The sequence below is a fragment of the Salvia hispanica genome, chromosome 6 (genome assembly GCF_029641045.1).
Source record: "Salvia hispanica isolate PSC_SH4W2 chromosome 6, Shi_PSC_v1, whole genome shotgun sequence".
NCBI lineage: Eukaryota > Viridiplantae > Streptophyta > Magnoliopsida > Lamiales > Lamiaceae > Salvia > Salvia hispanica.
The window spans coordinates 33877160-33887688 of record NC_142697.1 but is presented as its reverse complement, the minus strand read 5'-3'; the positions used below and the strand labels follow the sequence as shown (position 1 = coordinate 33887688).

Sequence of the window (10529 nt, the reverse complement as noted above, 5' to 3'; positions counted from 1 at the left end):
TGGCTTTTTGGATGAAAGTGGAGATCCCCTCATGTAGGCGCCTCGTCATAGACCTCGTCATGGGCCTTTCGGGCGTGGTCGTATCATGTACTCTAATCCAAGTAGGGTTTGTGGCCCTACGAGGATCCGAATTCGATTTAAATAATAATGGAAAAAGCCACATCAGGCAGGCACGTTAAAATCCAAATCACCGCATGATAAACACAGTTTCACTTCTATCCATAAAATATTTAGGGCATTGTCCTTATTTAACTTTCTAGTACTTTCTTCCCTTTGATATCACGCTTCGTGCGCCAGTTATCACCTTTAGATAATATGCATTACGAATCAGTCTCAAACAACGAACTTGAAATCATGCATGCCCCCAAACGTTCCCTTTTTTTACCGATTTGTTTCATATTAACAGTCAAAATCAAGGCATGTTCATCATATCGGTTTATTCATACTTCAATGTTAGATCTACCATCAAAACATGGTCACACATGAGTGTTCTTCACACAACACACATTACACACACACATCGATACACACACACACGCCGACACACACACACATCCATGCTTCTCATTCATCAATTGATTTTTCCCCCCTTTCACTAGATCTATATGCATGAGGGTTCAAGAACACCGATTAATCGGTTAGATGAGAAAAGATAGATCTAAAATACCTTTTCTTGATAGAACGAACGGTAGAACAAAGTAATAGTCTTGATTCTTCAACAATTCTTGAGTTCCAACTTCAATTCTTTGCAAAGAATGAAAAGATCTTGAATAAAATAGAAAACGAGTTGAAGAAGAATGGAAGAGAGAAAAGTGGCGTGTGGAGTGAGGGAGGAGGCGTGTAGTAGTGGGGTTTGGGTTAGGGTTTTCTCACATATTTATAGAGTTCAAGAATAAATTCCCACAATTAAATAATCAAAGGTTTGGAAAGATATGGTGTAACATCCCGAATTTCCGAACCCTAATTTTAGAGTCCTAGAATTTATTATTGATGACGTGGGAAATGTGATTTATTTGATAAACGAATTTATTGCGTGAGTTTCTTTGACCTGGAAGTTTGAAAAGTCAAAATTGTTGACTATGTGATGTGGCATGTGATTTATTAAATTATGAGGTGAATTATTTGTTTAAGGGTGAGTGAGAATATTAGAGAAAATTTCCATAAATACTAGTCACCTAAATATTGAGATTTTCGAACCCTTGACCTCTTTGAAGGAGGAATTTTATTTTTCTGGATTTAATTTAATTCTTGGGATATTTCTCCAAATTAAATCCAAAACCTAATTATTTCCTTATTTTTATTGAGAAAAGTCGAGCCCTTTATTTTTCTAGGTGATTTTCGAAAATCACCCATGTAGGGAAGGAAATATTATTTTGCTTGTTTAATTGATTCATTACTTGATTTCCTTCCATACCTAGAATTTAAATATTCTACCAAATCTTTCCATACCTCAAGAGATCTTGCCATATCTTATTTTAGTTAATATTAGAAATCCATGCCTTAATTTAAAAGGCTACTACACGCCTATTTCCTTTCCTCCAATGGGAGAATTTTTATTTTATTTTGCTCCGCAATATTTTATTCTACTCCGTAAAATATACCAAAACAAAATCTTGGCTAATTGGGAGCCATATATTTCGAAAATTACATACCTTGATACCCTAGTCTATTTTTTGTTAATTCTTCTTCCCCACTTCACAATATTTATTTATTTAATGGTGGAGAATAAAATCTTACCAAATATTCTATTCTATTTACCTAAACATCTTATTGAGCACTATAAATAAGAGGAACCCCTAACCCTAGCCCCCATAATTTTCGCCCCCCTCCCTTCTCCACTCTCTCTCAATTTTCTTCTACTTTACTTCAATAATCCTTCAACCTTTGAGAAGAATTAGAGTTTGAGCCTCAAGATTTTGAAGAACCAAGTCTTTACTTCGTTTCTACCGTTCGTTTTTCTCGAAAAGGTATTCTCATTTTAATCTTCTTCTTTCTACTCGATTCCTCTTCTTTCTAACCGATTAATCGGTATTCTTGAATCCTCATGCATCTTATTGAGTGAAAGTGGGATAAAGAGGATACGAAGAACATGTATGTGTGTGTATGCGTTGCGCGTGTGTGTGCGTGGCGTGTGTGTGTGTGCGTGTGGTGTTTGTGTGGTGTGTGTATGATGGCAAAATACTCTTGTGTGACATATGTTGATGTTAGATCTAGATTTGAGATGCGAATGGAACTTATGCGATGAACGTGACCTTGATTGATTAATGATACTAAAATAGATCGGTGGGAAAAGGGAAAAACGTTGAGACATGCATGAGTTAAGAGTTTGTATTGAATCTGATTTGTGATATGTGCCTATGTGAATAAAAAGGTGAAACCTCATTTGCGAAGCCGGATAACAAGGGAAAGAACTTACTTGAAATCTAAGCAGTCGAGGTGGGCTTTACTCTTAAACTCTTTTATGTGCAAATATAAGAATGTGGAGAAAAAAGGGTGGATAACTGTTATGCCATGCCTATGTCTGTTTTGTTGTGATATTGTGCACCTGATGTCCAGTTTGAGAGTTCGCTCCATTGGGCTATAGGGCTATGGATATGTTAAAAGAATTCGGGTCTGATTACGGGCCGCAAATCCTACCAGGCTGTGTACACGAGGGGATCGGGAGCCGTCCATGCTAGTCGGCCGGTCTCGTGGGCGAAAAGTGTGGCCACACTTTCGTCGCACCATGGAAAGATTGTGATTGTGGAATTTGATGAGAAAAGTGGGGAGTTGTTTGACTGGCCAGTCTATGGAAAATATATTTTGTGATACTCGTGAGATTCTCTTATAACTGCATAAAACTCGAGTTCACTTGGTAAGGGTGGCATAACTTATAAAATGTTTTGGCAACGAGTTCACTGAGTATTTCAAAATACTCAGCCCTGCATGTGTTTTCCTTATGTGCAGGTTGAACGATGACGAGCGGTGGTGGGTGTTGAGCGTATTAATTAATTAAGATGGATGTCTTGAACTTCGAGTGTAGTCGTGTCTTCATACATGGCTTCACTGTATCTTGGTCGTTTCCGCTGAATTCCTTGAAACACTTATGTTTATTCTGAATATTTTGCACTCTCCTTTCGGTTTAGAGGCCTTAGACTATCTTGTGGTTTTTATCTTGGAAACTATGTCATACTCTTGAGATTCTTGAACGTCATCTATTATACCTTCCTTTTTCTTGTTCAAGCTTCTAGGTTAAGTTGTTGTTTTAAATGCTCTGATAGTTCTTTCTAATCTTTTGGTCAACACTCTTTAAATGAAACCCCAGCCTTTGTTCATTTCTCTGAGTCCGTTTTGGTAGCAATCGCTGCATTTATTGTACCCTAGGAAGGCGGACTGTCACATATGGAGGGAAGTTGGCGTGATTTTTGGGGAGAAATAAGGAGTAGGCGATTTTTTTCTTATTAAATATGTGTAGGATTTATTTAAATATTTACAGAGAGCAAGATATCACGGAACATAATAAAATAATAATTTCTGCAATATAAAATAGGGATTAGGCGATTTTTATGCTCTCCCACAAAAAATTAAATTCAAATCGTAATTAAAAGGGATATGGCAAGATCTTCCTAGGTATGGTAAGATTTGCTAGGATATTTGCATTTATTCATGGAAGGGAATAAATAAGGGATCAAATAATATGATAAATAATTCCTTCTCCCTTTAAATAGGAGATTTTCGAAATCTCCCTAGGAACAAGCATGGGGTCGAATTCTCATGGAGAAAAATAAGGAATAATCGGGTTTGAATTTAATTTGGATAAATATCCCAAGCAATTAATTAAATCCAAGAAAAATAGAATTCTTTTCCAACAATAATAGCCGTCGAAAATTCCAAGAATATGGGTAAGATAATTATCAATGAACCTATTTAATCTCACTCACCCTTAGGAAAATAATTCTCCACAATAAATTTCACCCCACATCAATTATTCAAACAACCACGTCACAAATTCAACGGATTGATCATTCTACATCCACGTGATATATTCAACGGAATTGACTCAGTCAATCCAAATTCTAACTCCAAATCAAAATTAGGTCACCATAGAAAATCATTTAATAATTTCACTCATTATTAATCCACATACTTCACGCCATAAAAAAATTTAATGCAAATATTTATGGCTCAAAAATTAGGGTTCGAAAAAGTAGGGCGTTACACAAGTGGTAAATAAATTGATGTATAAGTGTGTAAAGATTTCCAAAAATAGAAAGTTTGAATGTTGCTATTTTTAAAGAACAAACTAAAATGGAAAAAGTTGTTATTTTTAAAAAACGGAGAGAGTATATTATTATACTACTCCTTCTGTCTCAATATAGCAGTTCCTGTTTACCATTTTTAAGTTTCCCACTTTAGGAATTCTTGTTGAAATATTCCACAAATAGTCATAGACTCACATTCCACTAACATTTTTCCACTCACATTATATTATAAAATGATACGGTTCCACAACCGCAGCCGCAGAATCCTGTGACAGCAGAATCGAAGGAAGCTACGACGAAGGTACGGAGCGAGTAGATGAAGCAACAATCCATTGCGAAGTCGAAGCCGAAGAGGAACATCAAACCGCCGAACAAGCTCGGCTACTTCGTTCCCAAATAAGCCGTTAGTTTTGTAACACCTCGAATTTCCGAACCCTAATTTTAGAGCCCTAGAATTTATTATTGATGACGTGGAGTCGTGAATGCATTTATTGCATGAGATGCTATGGCCGAGTCGAGTCTAGGGTTCTCGTTGGAAGTTTGAAAAGTCAAACTTAGTGATTATGTGATGTGGCATGTGATTTATTAATTCATGGGGTGAAATATTCGTTTAAGGGTGAGTGAGAATATTAGAGAAAATTTCCATAAATACTTGCCACCCAATTCTTGTATTTTCGACCCCCTTGAATTTTTGAAGAAGAAATTCTATTTTTCCGGATTTAATTTAATTCTTGGGATATTTATCCAAATTAAATCCAAGACCCAATTATTCCTTATCTCTAGAGAAAATCGAAAAACCCTCTTTTATTTAATAGTGATTTTCGAAAATCACCATGTTGGGAAGGAAATAATATTTTGCTTATTTTATTGATTCCTTATTTGATTTCCTTCCATACCTAGAATTTAATTATTCTACCAAATCTTTCCATACCTCAAGAGATCTTGTCATATCCTATTTTAGTTAATATTAAAAAAAAACTCATTCGTTATTTAATAGGCTAATACACGGCTAGTTCCATTCTCCAAATTGGAGGAATTTTATTTATTTATTTAATTTGCCCCGTGATATTTTATTCTACTCCATGAAAAAAAAAGATACCAAAACAAAATCTTGGCTAATTATGTAGCCTAATTTTCGAAAACTACATGCCTTGGTGCCCTAGTCTATTTTTGTTAATTCTTCCTCCCTACTCCATAATATTTATTTATTTAATTGTGGAGAATAAAATCTTACCAAATATTCTAAAGATCTTTTTGGACTCTATAAATAAGGAGCCAAGACCCCAACCCTAGCTCATAATTTTCGCCCCCTCCTAATTTCCGTCCCCTCTCCCCCTCTCTTCATACTCTCTCAATTTTCTTCTACTTTACTCCATTAATCTTGCATCCCTTGAGAAGAAATTGAAGTTTGATCCAAGAATTCTTGAAGAACCAAGTCTTTACTTACTTTCTACCGATCGTTTTTCTCAAAAAGGTATTCTTATAATTATCTTCTTATTCTACTTGAATCCTTTTCTTTCTAACCGATTAATCGGTATTCTTGAACCTTCATGCATGTTAATTGAGCGAAAGTGGGATAAAAGGGATATAGAAAATATGTATGCATGAGGTGTGTGTGATGTGTGTGTGTGTCGTGTGTGTCGAGTGTGTGTGTGTGTTGTGTGTTGGCAAAATACTCATGTGCAATATATGTTGATGTTAGATCTAGAGTTGATATGCGAGTAAATTATATATAGTGAACATGTTTATGTTTGGTCATATTAAGTTAAGTCGTTGGGAAAAGGGAAAAACGTCGAGACATGCATGAATTAGGTTTTGAATTGTGAATTTGATTTGTATGTACCTATGTGATTTAAAAGGTGAAACCTCGGTTGCAAAGTCAGATAAAGGAAAAGAGAAACTTACTTGAAATCTAAGCAGTCGAGGTGGGCTTTATTTTTAAACTCTTTTACTTTTTGCAAAAATATTGATTGGTGTTATAAGGGTGGTTTAACTGTTATGCCATGCCTATGTTTGTTTTGTTGTGATATTGTGCGCCTGATGCCTAGTTTGTGAGTTCGCTCCATTGGGCTAGGGCTGTGGATATGTTATACGAATTCGGGTCTGAGTACGGGCCGCAAACCCTACCAGGCTGTGTACACGTGGGGATCGGGAGCCGTCCTTGCTAGTCGGCCGGTCTCGTGGGCGAAAAGTGTGGCCACACTTTCGTCGCACCATGGAAAGATTGTGATTGTGGAATTTGATGAGAAAAGTGGGGAGTATGTTTGATTGGCCAATCTATGAAAATATATTTTTGTGATACTCGTGATATTTTCTTATAACTGCTTAAAAACTCGAGTTCACTATGGTAAGGGTGGCATAACTAATAAAATGTTTTGGCAACGAGCTCACTGAGTATTTCAAAATACTCAGCCCTGCATGTGTTTTCCTTATGTGCAGGTTGAACGATGACGAGCGGTGGCGGGTGTTGAGCATGATAATTAATTAAGATGGTTGGTTTGAACTTCAAGCGTAGTTGTGTCTTCATACATAGCTATTCTTTCTCTTGGTCGCTTTCCGCTGAGTTTTTGATACACTTATGTTCATTTTGAATATTTTGCACTCTCCTTTCGGTTTAGAGGCCTTAGACTATCTTATGGTTTGTATCTTGGAAACTATGTCATACTCTGGAGATTCTTGAACGCCATATATATTATACCTTCCTTTTTCTTATTCAAGTTTCTAGGTGAAGTTGTTGTTTTAAATACTCTGATAGTTCTTTCTAATCTTTTGGTTAACACTCTTTAAATGAAACCCTAGCCTACGTTTACTTCTTTAGAGTCGGTTTGGGTAGCAGCCGCCACATTTATTGTACCCTAGGTGGGCGAGCTGTTACAAGTTTAGCAAGTAGTTCTTTATGTTTTTATTATTTCCTTTTTGAACTTTGTGGTAATTTTATTATTTTAATTTAAGTATGAGTCGAGCATAATTATAAGCTCCGTTTCGGGTTTTCTTTGTTGATCCTTTCCCGAGATGAATAGGATTAGGTCGAATCAACCCTAGTGTCCTTTGATTATAAATAGGGCTTTTGTTCATAAACTCATTATGAATGAAAATATTATTTTCCCCAACTTCTCGTTGATTATTGTACAAACCCTAGATCTTGTGTTGCCCGACGGAAAAGACTTCCACGCACAACCAAATCTTGCCTCCGCCAATCCTACGATTGGACGCCGGAGAGAGTATCGATCGCCGAAGGTAGTCGTCGATCATAGTTAAGGGAAAACCAATATATAAAAATATGACTTATATTCCACCATGTTTTTTCACCAACTTTCCTTTCTTTTTTTTAAACTTCGTGTCGAACTCATATGCGACTCTTAAAGTGAGATAAGTATAATTTCGGGGCTTTTAAATGGTTGTATATTTCATCAATCAACTCTTTATTACAATTCGTGCAAATGCACATAGTGTGACACCGCAAAGGCTTCATACATAGCAAAGGCCTTTATTTTCTTCAACCATCAAAAGTAGGCATATTCAGCTAATTAAAATTCATCGGGTATTTGGGCTGCCCGTTGGCATAAAACAGCCCGAAATGCTGCTCCATTGCCGAGCCAGGCTTCTGATTCTCATCAAACATCGCAAATATGTACGTCTCAATCGGCCGGCCCGGCCTCCTCGGCGTCCCACTCTTCACCACCCTCACCAAATTATTGTTGTATCTCCGCGCATTCTCAATGCTCGCCGTGGCATCCCCCGACCCGTCACTGGCCGCTCCCGTCTCCGACCCTTTCGCCACCGGGGGCACCTTCCCGGCCGCGTCCGGAAACACTCTCGCCGTGCTCTTCTCCAGCGCCGCGTTCACGACGTCCAGGAGCGCGTAGTAGAGATTGTCGTAAAACCCGTCCGGGGTGTTGGTCCCACCGCCCTCCTCCAGAAAGGCGTAGTTGTAAGGGATCTGCGCCTTGTTGTAAAGGTAGGCGAAGAAGGGGTATATGTTGGCGAAGAGAGGGGCGTCCGTGTCGACGAGAAACCTCACGATGGGGTCTAGAAACGGCCTCACATCGCCCCGGAAATCCCCCTTGCTCGGCGGGTAGTTGGTGGTCGATGACCTCGGTCTCGATGGCCGTGGAGACCATGATTGCGCCGAGGTTGGCGGCGTCGAGGGAGATTGTACAGAGAGGTGACATACAAGTAGTCAAGATTGCAACCGAAAACAACCTTGCTGATCCTTTCACGAAAGCCCTCTCGGGTGGGACGTTCGATCGTCATATGGAAGGGATAGGTGTTAGATGCATTAAAGACTCAGACCTGCTTTCTCTATAAGTGGTAGAAATTGAAGAAAATTGACAGTAGTATACTCGAAAGCATGTTTTGAGTATAAGTGGGAAATTGTTGGAACATATAAACTAAAAAGCATTTTTCGAGTTTTTGAATTTGATAAATTGCTTGTATATTGTAAACACTCTTCATTTAATGAGAATAATAAATGTTTTCTTCACACTGTGTATTTTACTTTAATGGGTATTGACCGTATTTAATTATATATTAAATTATATAATTAAAGCGCCGGAAAGTAAAATCAGTCTAAGTCTTCTACATTGAAGGTTGGGTAGTGGAACAGGTCATCACAGTAGGTGGCCCAACAGGTACCTTGTAGAAGTAAAACTTTTTCACAACCTAGATAGGCTTTGGCTACCTATCGCGAAAGGTTGCAGTGTCCATCCGAAAGTCGTCTTTACCTTGAGAATGACTAGTGACACTGGTGTGGTATAGCATTGAATGGATCTAAAGTATAGACACGTCTTTGTTGCTATCTACTGTAAGACGATGTCTTGGAGATTTAATATTTCCTAATCTTTGTAATAATATAGGACACACGTTATTTAATCATACGCTGCTTTGACTTATCAATAGGTGCGGTTTTTTCGTAACCCAATATTTCTGATATCTTGGGTAGTAGTATTTAATAACTAGAATGGTGTCAGTTTTATTATTACATTGAATCGTGTGCCTGCGTGGTTTGACTATATCCCCAAGAGGTGTTCGAGAGAAGTTCTATTATTCGGAAACCCGGCCGGTTTGGATTTAATCCAAGAATAAATAGAAAAGGAAAAGTATATTTTTAATATACATCTCGTACTAGACAAACTCTTGGAAATAAAGATATTAATTAATTTAAAGTCTATAGCAGACTACAAATTAATTAATGGATATAGAAAGTCTTAGTCACGGGAAATAATATATTAAAGAGGTTAACCCAGATTGCTTGTATTCACGGATTGGATGGGCGGTCAATATTTCTTCTATAGTGGCACAAGAAATATTCCATTGGCCTTATATTAAATTATGGGTTATAATTTAATTAGTAAAGAAGGTCCAATAGGAGAGGCCCAATCCAAGCCCCATAGATCCCTAACCTAACCCATCATAAACTCTATAAATAAGAATGTAAGGAGATGAGACAAATGTTATCACAAAACCCTAGCCTCCACACTTGGCTTTCTTGTCTTCTCCTTCAAGATTCTTATAATTTCTAAGAGATTCCTCCCACAAGCAATTTAGATCTATAGAGTTAAGGGTCATAGGTTAGAAGATCTTTGGTCTTGCATTCATAATCAAGCTTCAAGATCTACACGTGGAGAAGTAGCAAGCCACTTCGATTCTTTGGAGAATCATTGTTGTAAGTATTCAATAACATGATTTAATTTAAATTATGTGATTAATTGCGCAATTATATGTTTCTACATGTTCAAGCATGAAATTGAATCGACCCACATAATCACCTAAATAGATTCTTTTGTGAATTTATTTAATTTGCAATTTCCGCTGCGATTTTCCCCAACAACTGGTATCGAAGCCATGCTTTTAGGCTCTGATTATGTGGGTTTAATCTTGTTTTTTCAAAATTACATGGATCAATGAAGAATATTTTAGATCTATAAGTGAATACTCTAGATCGGCTAAAGAACATTCTAGATCTATGAATTTTATTCAAGATTGATGAAGAATGTCTTGATCTACAATAGAGTACTCCAAGATTTATAGAATATATTCTAGATCTATTTTATATAGTTGTTAAATGGAATATTCTAGATCTATAAGAATATTCTTAAGAATATTGTAGATCTATGATAGTTTATTCTTGATCTATGTTTATTGTGTTCTACTTGTGTAGATCTACATGTTTGAAAAATGTGATGGATGATTGTTTTCATGCTTGCAATATTGCGTGATTGTTGAATCTTGTTGTTCTTCGTTTTATTATAAACCCACGGAGGTTGACCGTGGTAGATTAGGTTTTGT

At 37.0% G+C, this 10529-nt stretch overlaps 1 pseudogene; it reads right to left on the bottom strand.

The window, feature by feature from the left end:
* Positions 1-7620: 7620 nt before the first annotated feature.
* On the bottom strand, positions 7621-8413 carry LOC148923659 (putative glucan endo-1,3-beta-glucosidase BG1 pseudogene; annotated as a pseudogene).
* Positions 8414-10529: the final 2116 nt, after the last annotated feature.